The sequence below is a fragment of the Rosa rugosa genome, chromosome 7 (genome assembly GCF_958449725.1).
Source record: "Rosa rugosa chromosome 7, drRosRugo1.1, whole genome shotgun sequence".
NCBI lineage: Eukaryota > Viridiplantae > Streptophyta > Magnoliopsida > Rosales > Rosaceae > Rosa > Rosa rugosa.
Genome location: NC_084826.1, coordinates 200412 through 214843, shown reverse-complemented (window position 1 = coordinate 214843; position 14432 = coordinate 200412). Strand labels below are relative to the sequence as shown.

The window sequence follows — 14432 nt, the reverse complement described above, 5'->3', positions numbered from 1 at the left end:
GCTATATACCAAAGCTGTCTTCATAAACAATCCACATTATAAACATACTTCCACACTAATGCTTTTAGGCATATAAGCATACCATAAGTTGATGTCACTCTAATTTACATACACAAATACGTCTAACTCTATTTTCTTTGTTTTAAAGTGATATCCAAGCTGAGCATGAGCCAGCAATATCATCAACGGATACCAAACAACCCAACAAAGCACAACCTAGCAAGCAGAAAAATGACTGAACATGTATAGCTATTTTGTACAACTATAGCTGGAGCAGCCAATTTTTAGAACCAACTCCAACAGCAACTTTTGCTAGCTTAACCTATTTTGTACAACTGCAACAACTAGCCTTTTTGTACAGCTACAACGGGAGTAGTTAGCTCTTTGAATATGGCTAAATATTGCTTAGTCCCTGAACTTTTGTTGAAAAAACACTTTAGTCCCTCGCCTTTTAATTTGACACGGTTACTCCTTGTTCTTTCAGTTTTACACTCAATAGGTCTATTCTGTTACACTGCGTTATATTGTGCCGTTAACTCCCTATTCTGAGGATAAAATTACTATTATAGCCCTGTCTTTCTCTTTCTTTAATTTTTCTAATTGTTTTTATTCTTCTGTTTTATTTTTTTCTTCTGATTCGCACCAATAAAATTACTAATTGTTTTTATTCTTCTCTTTAATTTTTTAATTGTTTTTATACTTCATTTTTATTTTTTCTTTCTTTAATTTTTTTCATTGTTTTTATTCTTTTATTTTATTTTTTTCTTCTGATTCGCACCAATAAAATTACTAATTCTTTTTAATTTTTTTTATTCTTCTCTTTAATTTTTTAATTTTTTTTTATTCTTCTCTTTTAAATATAAAATTTACTATTATAGCCCCTCCCTTGTTTCTTCTGTTATGACTAATTTTATTGGGTGTTTGGGTGAGCCGGAGAAGAGAAATAATTTGTTGCTTGAGGCCAATAAGATTAGTCATGTACGACTTTTATAAAAGGATGGGTGCGAATCAGAAGAAAAAAATAAAAGAGAAGAATAAAAACAATTAGAAAAATTAAAGAAAGAGAAATTGAGGGCTATAATAGTAATTTTATCCTCAAAATAGGAAGTTAACGGCACAATTTAACGGATTGTAATGGAATGGACCTATTGGGTGTAAAACTGAAAGAGAAAGGAGTAAACATGTCAAATTAAAAGGCGAGGGACTGAAGTGTTTTTTCAACAAAAGTTCAGGGACTAACTAGCCTTTTTGTACAGCTACAACTGGAGTAGTTAGCTCTTTGAATATACTCCAACAACAACTTTTGCCAGGCCAACCTATTTTGTACAAACACAACTGAAGCATATTGTTAATGTTTAGAAACCGAAGGCTCTAATTAACGTTTAGAGAGAGAGTAAATGAGACACGAGAAGTATAGTGGTTCGTCTCCCGCCTTAGCGGGAAACTACGTCAACTTGAAAGCTTTAACTATGTGTGTTCGGCCTTGCGGCCCAAGAGGATTACAAAGTATGTACTAGAGTGGATTTTAAGTGGGAGGAGGGATCCCTTTTATAGGTAAGGGAACCCCTCTCCTTTACATGTTTTCTAATGTGGGATGCAAAAGACAACTATTCTAGTATAGAAAGGCTTATTATGGAGGCAACTTGACAAGGCCGGGAAGGTGGCTTCCCGGCGAGGTATTGGCCGCTTCAGACTACCTTGGCGTAGCTTGAACATCGGGCTACGGGATGCATGTTGCGGTTGGGTCCCACAAAGAGGGTGTCACATATGCTTGATGACATAGAAAATCCTTCATAATAATGGAGGTATGTACAAGTCCCCGAGTCCCCAAGTAAGAGGAGTTTCTTGGTTGGGGAGTTATACACTTGATGTCATCAAGCATAAGTGACGTCCGGGCGGCGTCGGGCCCCTACAAGTCCCCGAACTCCGTAAGCAAGAAGGGACTCTTTAACCTGTAAAACAAAGATAGGAGCATGTGCCCGTCGAATGCTTATTGTATTGGGCAACGTATGTGAGTTGCATTGATATGCATTAGCATATACCAATGTACGAGGTGCATGATACATGTTGATGTATACATGTGAATGGCGTCGAGTACGATCGATTATAACGTATAAACTCGAGAACGCGTATGGTTGTGTGAACCTATCACGAATAAGCATATGATGCGCGTGGTGCTCACAAGAGAACTAACGAGGTCGAGTTGACGAGGTTACGCTCGGTGTAAGTTGCATGAGTGCCATGAAGGCAATTGTTTATAAGATGTGAACGATGAATATGTGAACGCTTGTGTTTGTTTGGTTTTCGCTCGTATTAATGGAACGCGAAAAGAATTCGATTTGTGGCAATCGACAAATGGTAGAAGAATTCAATGTTCCATTATGTCGAGGAGATGTGAGTGTAAAGGCTCGAGAATGCCAGAAGGCAAGAGCGTGAAGATCGAGGGTGCCGTGAAGGCGTGAGTGGGAAGCTCGGGGGCGCCGGGAAGGCGTGAGAGTGAAGCTCGGGGGTGCCGTGAAGTCGTGAGCGTGAAGCTCGGGGGTGCCGGGAAGGCGTGAGTGTGAAAGCTCGGTAGTGCAGCGGAGGCATGAGCGGGAAGCTCGGGGGTGCCGTGAAGGCGTGAGCATGAAAGCTCAAGAGTGCCGGGAAGGCGTGAGCGTTAGAGCTCGTGAGCGGGAAGCTCGGGAGTGTCGTGAAGGCGTGAGCGTGAAAGCTCGGGGGTGCCGCGGAGGCGTGACCGTTAGAGCTCGTGAGTGGGAAGCTCGAGGCAGCCGTGAAGGCATGAGCGTGAAAGCTCCGGGGTGCCGCGGAGGCGTGAGCATGGAAGCTCGGGAGTGCCGGGAAAGTGTGAGCGTGAAAGCTCTGGGGTGCCGCGGAGGCGTGAACGTTAGAGTTCGTGAGTGGGAAGCTCGAATGTGATTCCCTGAGGCATGAGCGTGACCGTTGCTAATTATGATGGGCTGTATGTACAAGTCCCCGAAGTTCCCAGTCAAGGAGGGTTTTCTTGCGGGGTTGATACCAAAGTGTGGCTTTGTGCCTTATTGTGAGCATAATTAGTGCAAGTGCGTCGTCCATCTAGAATTGGTCGGAGCGAATGCTTATGCCATTTCGGGTAGGCCCCTTGCTAGGCCCTCCAAGGAGTCCCCCACTCCTGGCTATACACCTCCGTATGGTCGGAAAATTGTTTGATGACGAGAGCTGCGTATAAGCAGTGGGTGTTAGGTAGCGAACCTAATCTTTGATACCCAAGTGTTGGAGGTTAAATAGAAGTATGGCATGTATATAGCATGTACTTGTAGTAAAGTTGCTAATAATATTTTTGCATTGAAACATGCTTAGAGATCATTGAGATCGATATGTAAGGCATGGCATATCTAGTATGTAAGGCCTAGAAGGCGTTGCCACATCTACGAAATGTTGTAGGCATGTTTACGAGTTAAAAAGAATGGTATTGGCATGACACTAGCTCAAACTGAAAGAGCGTAAAAGGGAAGATATAGTTACTTATCTTATGCCGATTTGGAGTGAGTTGGAGTTGGAATTGATATAAGTACCCAAATCATGTTGGAGTTGTCCAAGCATGACACTTCATTGCTCTGGCGAAGCACCTTAGTAGAAGGATGATGATTTCGTTAATTGGAGAGGTGATCGGTGATTATGTCTCCTTGAAACAAAATAGGTGATTAGTACATGAGTTTGTAAAATCAACACTAATAGCTTATACATGTACTTTGATAAAATTTTAAGCAAAGTGTATAAGCAATGTGGTAGTTGACAACAACATGACATATTTGATTGTGTGCCTCTAGTGTGGATTTCAAAGTGATAATGAAATGTCAAAAAAGCATTTTTATAAGTTATCATGTAAGTACTAAGCCCTGGAGCCTATAGATATATATGCATAATTAATCTTTTGAACTAGATTGGGTATAGACCAAAGTTCATTGCCATTTTGAATGTCAAAAAGGGCAATTTTAGTGAGATGTAGAGCGCTTGGAGTATGTACGAGTCTGAGGTAATCTAAGCATGGTGCACATATGTGGATTTTAGGACAAAGCCAAGGATGAGCATGTTATACATATAACCCAACAAAGTGTATTGATCGTGTACCATGTGTTGTTTTTGTGATGTAATAGCTCAAATAGGATTTGACCAAGATAACACAAAGACATGATAAGAATATCAAAAGTTTGATAGATAGGCATGCTTCGTTAATCACAAGAGATGATAAATATTGTCACTTTTAGGTGGCAAAGAAACTGCCAACATCCAATTAGATGGAATAAGATGATCGTGCGTTATATGCATTGGGTTGTACATGATATTGAATATGAAAGTAGCATATTTGTGAATCATTTATATGCATTGACCTGCACTATTATGAATTATATATATATGCACTGGGCTCAATGCACTATTATGGTATCATAGTAGCATATATATGAATCATGTTACACTTAGCTAGGACACGCGGTCAATGGACATGGATTTAAACATGCTTAATGTTAACATTGTGTTGGGAAAGTAGATGTAGGCTCATGATGCTCATAAATCATAAGCAATTAAACATGAAAAAGCCTGAAATAGTCTGTGTGAGTTGACATTTAATCAATTATCAATGACAACTAGGAAGCCCAGATCAAAGTGCGTAGAGCTTTGTACTGGTGCTTAAAGCTAGCTTTGTGGGTGAGAGCTTAAAGCTAGCTTTGTGGGTGAGAGTTGACTGATAAATATGTTCAATTAACCAACATGGCAGTAAGATCATGCAAGTAGTAGAGCACATTCAAATGAGCTACACATCTGCTGTATGTGTGCCCAAGCAGACAAGTATTGAGTTTTTGGTTCATGCGTGTCATTAACTTGGAGCATAGCAGACCACGTACATATATGATTTAACCCATGACAAGTGTATTTCATGCTTGTAGCAGCTATGTTACTTGCCAGTATGCTTGTGAGAGATCGATATATGTATAGAAAACATGCTTTGACTTTGCGCAACAGCGAGTAGAAGTTGAAAACTTATTTCGTTTTTAGCCAAAAGCTTGGACGTGCTGCTGTGCCGGAAGAGGTGGCAACTCATGTCTATTCGTTGAAGAGCATGAGAATGAGCCCAGGTGAATCTTGGGAGGAGAAGCAAGGAAGAAGAGCGAGCATTGCATCAATTGCTTGGCAAGCGCTGCAGCTGCCTGGCAGTGGCACTGTTTGTGCTTGGCAGTGGCGCATGGCGCTGTTGTCCTTGGAGGTGGCGCCTAGCGGTGTCGTGCTTGGCAGTGGATTGCCGCTATGATGCAGCAGCTGTGAATAGGTGAGACAATTAACCGCTGATGGGTGCACTAATCAATTATTGTGGTGCGGAGTGAGCGCCGATCTCGACGCTGATCGAAGAACATGGCTTGGCGGAGCTTTGCTTAGTAGAGGCCAGACAGCGGTGGTACCTAGCGGAGAAGTTCAGCGGTGATGCCTAGCAGCGATGCTCAGCTGTGACGTTCAGCGGAGCCTTGGCCAGTGGTAGTGAGGCTCGGGGACGTCGACAGCTAGGGGAGTGGTGGCTAGCGGTGGTGCCTAGCGGTGTAGCGAACGGAGAAGCCGACGAGCGTGGGAAGGAACGCTGAAGGCGGCGTGCATGAATGTGTGTTGACGGAGCTGTGGTTGGTGGCTAGCAGTAGAAGAATGATGCGCCACTGTAGCTGGCGTTGGTTGGCACCTATCAATGTTGTGCTTGGCGGTCGCGGGCCGCTAGGGATGGCAAGTGCTGGAGACCAATTACAGCCATAAGGTCTGCCGCTAGGATTGACGTAGTGAGGCCGAGGATTGGCGCTGATGAGTTGCTGCCTGGCGCTGGTCGGTGCTGGCGGGAGATGTTGGGTATTGTCGGAGCTTGAAGATTTTCTTCTAGTTTCTTCATTCAACATGTTACTCTTAACATTATCTATAGACAATACACTATTTGAAGCGGAATTACTTACAGTTACAATGAAGGTTTCCCAATTGTCCGGCAACGATCCCAATAGCAATAAGGCTTGCAACTCATCATCAATCTTCATGTCCATCGTGGCCAATTGATTGATTGTACTTTGGAAGTTGTTGAGGTGCTCGGTTACTCTAACACCATCTTTGTACTTCATGTTTACAAGCTCCTTGATTAGAAATGCTTTCTTGGCAGCGGTCTTCTTCTCAAACAAGGACTCCAACTTCAACCACAATTCATGTGCGTTGGTCTCATTGGACACATGGTGGAATACACTATCATCCACCCATTCGCGGATATGACCAATGGCTTTGCGGTTCATCTTCGTCCAATTCGCATCCGAGGTCTCTTCCGGCTTGGCCTCCTCTCCTTCGATTGGCTCATGTAAATCTTTGCAATAGAGAATATCCTCCATTCTCGGCTTCCATGTAATCCAATTAGAGTGGTTGAGTCGAATCATGGTACTCCTTGAACCTTCCATTCTAACGCCCCCCACAAACCAAGGGCTCTGATACCACTGTTGGGAAAATGAATAGAATGGAAATAATAACTCCAACCACAAAAGGATAATATGCAAAGAAATAAAAAAAAGTAATGGAAAGAGAACACCGGATATAACGTGGTTCGGCAAGGTGCCTACGTCCACGGGGCAGCAACAACAAGAACTTCCACTATGATAAGATGGGTACAAGAGATACACAACTTCAAGAACACTACTTGAATGAAACTCTCTCTCTCACTTGTTTTGCTACCTAACAACTACAACACTCTCAACTTGAAGTGGACACTCTTCACTCTCTACTTGGATGAAGATGAGATTGGATTGATGATTAGAATGAGCAAATGACCTCTCCTTATATAGGCTAAGGAGGAACCCTCTAGATGTCTTCATTAATGCTCCATTCAACTCTTCCAATGAATACTCCTTCATGAATCTTCCATATTCATGAATCCTTCAAGAAACTTGCATAGGAATGTGTAGAGACAATAACTATCTCTATGGGAGAACTCAAAAGTCACATGGTCTAGAATATTCAACAGGAGATGGCCGCTGGCGCGCTGGTGCTTGGGCCTGCTAGCCTCGCTAGCGGTCGTGCCAAATTTTTTTTTTTTTTTTGAGTGGAGCAGGGTTGACCTTTTTGAGCTGGCGTTGACCAGCGTTGGTTGGCGTTGACTAGCCTTTTAGTTGGCGTTGACCTCATTTTGACTTGAAACGTTGCAAGCACGCCAAGGATGAGATTAATTGTTGTTGATCAACGTTGGGCACAAGTTGCCGCTAAGAAGGTTGTTCAAAGTTGGGCATAAGTTGCCGCTCGTACTGGGAGCTAATGATGATCTAAGAAGATTGAATGTTTATCAAAGATCAGTGCTCAGTGAGCAACTAGATTAGATAATTCAAAGAAGAAGAGAAAAGAAAAAATATTTCTTTGAGTTCCGTTAAGCTGACTTAACATATGGTAAGTGACGAAACTATTATATCAGCTTCCCACAGACGGAGCCAATGTTAATGTTTAGAAACCGAAGGCTCTAATTAACGTTTAGAGAGAGAGAGAGAGAGAGAGAGAGAGAGTAAATGAGACACGAGAAGTATCACTACAAAAAAAAAACTCCAACGGCTACGGCAGTCTGCAACGGCATGGATTTGCCGACGCCAATAGTCCCATTTTAGCGACTGCAATTGTCGGCGTCGCACTAACAGGAATGGGATGCGACGGCATGGCGTGTCCGTGGCATGTTTTTAATATCAAGAGCGACGGAGAATCAAACGCGGTGGCTAATAAAACTTGAAATGCGTTTTGAAAAAATAGAAAACCATTTGCTTCGGGAAAAGAAGCAAAACAGATCTCTCCCCCTCAGATTTACTTTCTATCCTTCTCTTCATCTCGTCGACAAATAACCGATTATGTGGAGAATCTCTCATCACCTCCTTGACGATTAATGTAGCTTCTCTCGGGTAAAAACCTCTTCATCTTTCTCTCTTTCTATTTCTGCGACTTGGGTCATTCTTGGGCTAAGGTTGTGAAGTTACATTTACAATAGACAGCTTTAGATAATTAATTTCTTTGATTTTGGTTGAATTATAGGGTTGGGGCTTCTGGGTAAGTGGGTATTAAGGCTTTGTAGTCGATCAATTTCAGTTTGCTTGATAAATTTATATCGTTAGGTTATTTGGGTATTAGATAGTCGGGACTCCGTATCCAAATTTCCAGGTAAAGTGGAGGATACACTAGGGAGCTTCTAGATCGACCAGATATATCCTCAGACTGTAGAAGCTTTTGTGATTTCGATTTGAATTTTTGAGATTTATACGAAAATGTGGATAGTACGAATTGGATTAAAAGTTTTTGATTTGCTGTTTACGCTATTGTATCTTCGCAATCAATCCCAAATTCCTAAGTCGTAAAATTCTTTGCCATATTTGATGTGTTTTGTGACTTTAGTCCAATGGTAACTGAACTACTTCCGGTTGATGTTATCACAGAACAATGCTCCCTCACTTTCAGAAATGAACTTGGGAGTACTGGGACTAGTTGTTCTACAATGATTAGCTCAAAGAAGCAGAGATTATCAGGGCAGAAATGGTCATACAAGGTCTATGAAGTTTTCTCCGAGTTAGTTGTGTACTAGAGGAATGCCACAACTCAGTTTGTTTCTTTTTATAGGTTGGGCTAAAAGGAGAAGCCATGAATCTCTGTTCTCCAACTTCCACCTCTATCTGCAGTGAATTGGAGGAGGGTGTTTATAGGGACACAAAATCAACAGCCACTGACTTGGTATAAGGTATGAAATGAGAACTAGAAATATTTACCAACTAAACATTTTCATTCTTGTTCCTTTAGTATCATAAAGCAATTTTGGATAACAGTGATACTTGAACCCTCATGCCAATTCTGATGCACCTGAAGGAGATGAGCCTTTGGCTTTGGACATGGGGAGCATGCATGGGGAAGGGTCAAGTATGATTCAATGGGGAGAGCATTGGAAGATACTGGACTATTCATGCTAATGGTAATTGGTATAGCTAATCCACTTGGACATGGGAATCGTTACAAACTGAATCTATTAGCTTGCAATCCACCAGTTCAATATATTGCAAGGTTGTTCTTCATGAATATTTGGGTTCAAGTTTCATTGGGATTTGTCATGATTGAGTGCTAGTATATATGAACATATATATTCTCTTGATTTCTTTTATAAGCACATACTTGTTTGTTCATAATCTCTTGGTGCTGTATGTTCAGGAAGGGGTTTTGATTCTAAGGCCGGAGACTGAGCTCATTGTTGATTTGATGGGTGATGTGGTGAAGGATGAGGAGGGTTTTAGAGAGGGTTTGTGGGAGACTGGGAGTGGGGCTATTGCTATTTGGATTGGGAGGTTTTTGGGGACTGGTGTCAGAGTCATTGCAACTGATTTGAGTCTCACTGCGATTTCGGTTGCGGGTTTTAATGTGGAGAGGGAGGTATGGTTTACAGGTTAGTGTTTGGCGTTGTGCTTGTAACTTAAAAATGACATTAAAGTAGTTGTGTAGACATGCTATGTTGTGTTTTGAATTTATGTTGAGATAGATAGAGAATGCTATAGTTATAGCTTTGTAATGGATTGGATTAGTTTTGGAGAATGAGAATGTCTACTAATACGAGTTGTTAAATGAAAATGCAAGAAAAAGAGTAGAGCTTTATCACCTTGGTATTCACTATTTGACAATTGTTGGATTAAGTTGGGCAAGAATTTGAGTCCATAACATTGATGGTTTTGGTAATTTAAATGTGGGTTTTGATATAATACTTGCAGAGACTAAGGTAGAGTGTTTGAAAAAATATGACTAGAGTAGTGCTCGAGAGTCTTCAAGAGCATGCAAGTACCTAAATTTTGACATTATTGAGAATGTATTGTTTTGTTGTTGTGTTGTTATATACCGTTTTAATTCTTGCTGCCTTATCTAAAATTATTGCAGGCTGCCCCATGCATTACAACTGACCCCTTGCTTATGTTCGTGAATATGTTAGTTTATGAAGTAGCCTTCAACCATTTATATTCTTACAATATCAAAGCAGCACTTTTTTGATTGTTATTATGATTATTTACCATCCTCAACTGGAATGCATTACTTGTAATTCTAGGTGAGTTATGCCTTTAATTTGTCTTCTTTTCAGTGAGATTATGCACGCGGCACTACAAAAAAGAATTGCAATGGCTACACATAGTTAGCATCGGCCAAGGGAACATGGATGTTGTAGTAATTATAGCGCTGCAGAATTAGGTCTTTTCTTCTCTTCCTGTCTTTCTTGTCTGTTTCATTTTACATCAATTATTACTTCAAGTGTTCCCTGTTTTGTAGGTGTGCCCTATTTTAAGTATATTAGGATATTGCTCCAAGTCTCTTCAATTTCTATATGTAATCTGATTGAGATTTCTTACGAGTAATTAAGAGTCTATTTCCTCAATGCAGTTCAATATCCGGGAATTATATCTTTGGTCCACTGCCCGTTGACATCATAAAGAGCTGGACTAATATCGAAACTTTGTAAGTTCCTTGTGTAGTCAACTTATATGTGTGTTATATAGATATATAGATATTTTCGAATGATGTAGTAGTAATCTGGGAGCACATTGTGAGTCTTTTTTTTTTTTAATAGTCTAATATATTTATATGTTCTTTTTAGTATTTGTTCATTGCTCTGTTGTTTGTCATTTTCATGTTTGGTTTTTTAGCTTTCTGTTTCTTCAATGCAGGCTGTCAAAACAATTTCGTCAAGTCCGTCTATTACTTTCTGTTTTGATATTCATGGAGATATGCACAAGTATAGCTTTAAATCCCTTTGTGTTATTTTGTTTACGTCTGTACTTATGGTTATAGTTTATGGTTCTATATCCCTTTGTGGAGCCTTGTAATTTTCTTATTGTTCAAGTGTAAGTACAGTGCATGTAACTTAGACTTATGCATATGAATTGAATAATTTTTCGTGTTCCTTCAGGAGTACTCGCAGCAGCCCCCTATTCAGGAACTAATTGGAAGGGATCTTCATGATATATAATGAATGGAAATTCAGACATATTTCGAGGTAAGTATGGAACTATAGATTTAGCATTCTTCAAATCAACTACTCTAGCTTTAATCGTAGAAAGACCTAGATTTAGCACACTTGCTGACTCAAAATGTCAAAAAGTAATTAAGAGTTCAAGTGAAATATTAATTGTATGTATTGGTATGAACAATATCTATGTCATGTGTACATCTCCCATTAATTTTCCAGCTTTTTGTTTCTTTAATGAATGCTTGAAGATTTCTGACTTTCTGTTATAGGAGGCTTGCAACAACACTAGAGTAATTGGTACATGAAGTAGATCGAGGAAGATCCCTGCAAAGTTCATCTTGAAGTAGCTAGAGGAAAATAACTAACTTGTAAAGCTTAATTATCGATCTTGTAAATTTTGGTAGAAGCTTCATTCATTTTGTAACATTTATGAGGAAAATTAAAGTGTAACATTTCCTTTTATATAAGCTTCATTCCTTTTTGTATAGTTTTCATTCACTAAAAAAAAAAAAAATCGGCATGCATTTGCATGCCGCTTTTTTTTTATTCATAAACAATATTTTTGCCGTAGCAAATGACTTTTGGCGACGGCAAAAAACTTCAGTAGCGGTTGGTGGCGTCGCCATTGGTATTTGCGACGGCATTTTGCAGTAGCAAAATTCTTGCGACGGCAATCGTTTTGCCGTCGCTAATAGTCTTGCGACGGCGAATTGCCGTGGCAAATACCATTGGCGACGCCACCAACGGCGTCGGAAGAATTGCTGTCGCAGAGCCGTTGCCAATGCTATTTTGCGACGGCAAAATAGGTTTTTGCGACGGCATTGCGCCGTGGCCATTGCAATTTTTTTTTGTAGTGTATAGTGGTTCGTCTCCCGCCTTAGCGGGAAACTACGTCCACTTGAAAGCTTTAACTATGTGTGTAATGGAGTGGATTTTAAGTGGGAGGAGGGGTCCCTTTTATAGGTAAGGGAACCCCTCTCCTTTACATGTTTTCCAATGTGTGATGCAAAATATAACTATTCTAGTGTAGAAAGGCTTATTATGGAGGCAACTTGGCAAGGCCGGGAAGGTGGCTTCCCGGCAAAGTATTGGCCGCTTCCGACTACCTTGACGTAGCTTGAACATCGGGCTACGGGATGCATGTCGCAGTTGGGTCCCCCAAAGAGGGTGTCACATTTGCGACGCGATTTTTGACCATTATTTATGATGGAAAACACGAGTCGTAAATACTATTTCCAACGGAATTTGCGACACATTTTTGTATGTCGTAAAAAATGCACTATCAATCAAAAAATTATTGACGACATTAGAGCGCTGTCGCAATTTCTCTAATTTTTCAAAATACTTTTTAATTAAAATCTACTTTCAATCTACTAATTTCCATTACACTATTGACGTTGTTTCCCAGTACGATCTTAGTTATATATCATATGATAAAAAAAAAAACAAACTTATATTAATAAAAAATTGAATATCGTTAGACAACAATATCATGAAAATAATCATGAGGTCGTTTTCAAAGTAGATAAACTACATGTTTGAGCAGCCTTGTATTCCTATTCCTAGTACTCTTGAAACCAACTGTCTTCAAGCTATTCAACAATGGTCTTCTATACTTGGATGTCAATCCGCTAGAAGATATCCAGGTGCTTCTTGTCTTCTTGATCCCATTCGTATTTTTCTTTTTTCTATGTCCCTGACTCCCTGGGCAAGCCAATGGTGTCGCACAGAGACTATATGACAATGATGTCCTCTTTTTATTGAGACCTCTTGTAGTAGTAAAATCTCCAAATTTAATCTATACATTGCTTTTGGGCTTATGAGTCTAGTCTACGGTCTGCATGTTCACAAGATCTTAAGTTAGTTCACAGTAGAGACTAGAGTCATCCAAAATTCATTTATTTGAGCTCAGTTAAAGATGATAATAGTAATCAATAAAGTCTAAAAGAATAATACTGAAAGTAGAGTATTAAAGATAATCAATTGATTATGCAAAATCAAGCAATGGTAGCACAAAGTAATACAGTAACCAAACCTTCCAATAATTATGCATTATGTACAATTGATAAAGTAAAAGCCAATAGAAAATATCTTATATGCTAACACAATGACACAAAGAAAAGCCCCAATGCAAAAACCATTTAAATTAGAGGAGAAGAGCATACCTCCACAGCTCCACCCACACTGCTTGTGAAGGAGAGTTTCTTAGATGACAATGAGGTGGTGTCACCTGCATGCATCAAGCAAAGCATCAACTTATTGTCAGTAGGACACAATTCTCTTTCAAATACCATTAAGATAATTAGAGTATTCTAAAACCTTAGTTGCACTGACAGTTTTTTTGAAAGCGAAAGTTCATAGTCAATTCAATCACCCAATAATTCAAATTGCAAAATTTGATAAATCTTACCAAATAAAATAGCACCAATTACCAAATACACTTCAAGTAGATACAAAGCATCAATGAACGTCGAAAATTGTTGCAGAACTTAGGAGTAGAAAATTGTTGGTTTCTAAAGTTTCTCATGCCACTTGGGTTTTTAGCCCCAGACTCTGATACATCCATTTCTGCACATAAAAAACAAGAATTCATTCCCTACATTGGACATTAACTGATGGAGTTTGAAGAATTAAACTAGGGGGGGGGGGGAAAGCAGGGGATACCATTGGAGATCCATATATAGAGTATAGACCACCCCAAAGTGAATGTCGAAATCAAATTGAAGTGCGCAACAGAACATAAATCATAAACCGATCCAGGTGAGTAGATTCATCAAACCACAAATGTAAAACATTATTAAGAAAATTGAATAAGTTTACCTAAATTCGACGGAGAGCGTCTTCGTGAATAAACTTTTTTTTTTTTTTTTCAATATGTCGCAAAGGAATATGTTTTCCTTAACAACAGAGTGCGACGTTTTTTAATCAAGCGTCATAAATCTATAAGCACCGATATTTACCGCGCAAGGTTTTAATAACCGCCTAATTTTTTTAATTATTTACGATGGCCGCATCCATGTGTCGCCAGAAAAATGTCGTTAATAACTCTTTTTCTTGTAGTCTAGCTAGCTTTTTCGTTATCATGGGGTCAATAAGAGTAATAATGCGCTCTCTAGTTAGGAGCGCAGTGGTCCCTTTTTATTAATATGTGATCATGTAAATCATAACCCCATGGATAGTGGCTTGGTTACTTGATTTCAATTCGACACCAAACAATAGAATGGTTTAGTTGTTTGGCTCCATTCCATTTTATTCCAATTTAATTGTCCATTTAAAAAAAAAAGTCAAGATCAAATAATTAATAATATCACTTGTTAGAGAATCATGATCTGTTGGTTAACTAGTATAATTAACATTATGAAAATTATGGATTCAAATCTCATTGACACCAGATGAGATGGATATAAAAAATAATAATAATAATAAT

General features: G+C 39.5%; 2 long non-coding RNA genes across 11 annotated transcripts; one reads left to right on the top strand and one right to left on the bottom strand.

Moving 5' to 3' along the window:
* Positions 1–7555: 7555 nt before the first annotated feature.
* Positions 7556–11492, top strand: LOC133722247 (uncharacterized). 10 transcript variants are annotated; one of them, XR_009852583.1, is made up of 10 exons: positions 7556–7922; positions 8451–8550; positions 8632–8749; positions 8875–9066; positions 9211–9442; positions 10124–10230; positions 10420–10494; positions 10704–10771; positions 10946–11032; positions 11275–11492. It is a non-coding gene; the product is annotated as an uncharacterized LOC133722247 (long non-coding RNA). The 10 variants fall into 10 exon arrangements; XR_009852582.1 differs by having other exon boundaries at positions 8451–8560; XR_009852581.1 differs by having other exon boundaries at positions 8451–8560; positions 8835–9066.
* A 1028-nt stretch (positions 11493–12520) lies between these two features.
* LOC133720453 (uncharacterized) lies at positions 12521–13880 on the bottom strand. The gene is made up of 4 exons (XR_009851872.1): positions 13826–13880; positions 13416–13573; positions 13171–13235; positions 12521–12842 (listed from the first exon to the last, which is right to left on the bottom strand). It is a non-coding gene; the product is annotated as an uncharacterized LOC133720453 (long non-coding RNA).
* Between the last annotated feature and the right edge of the window lie 552 nt (positions 13881–14432).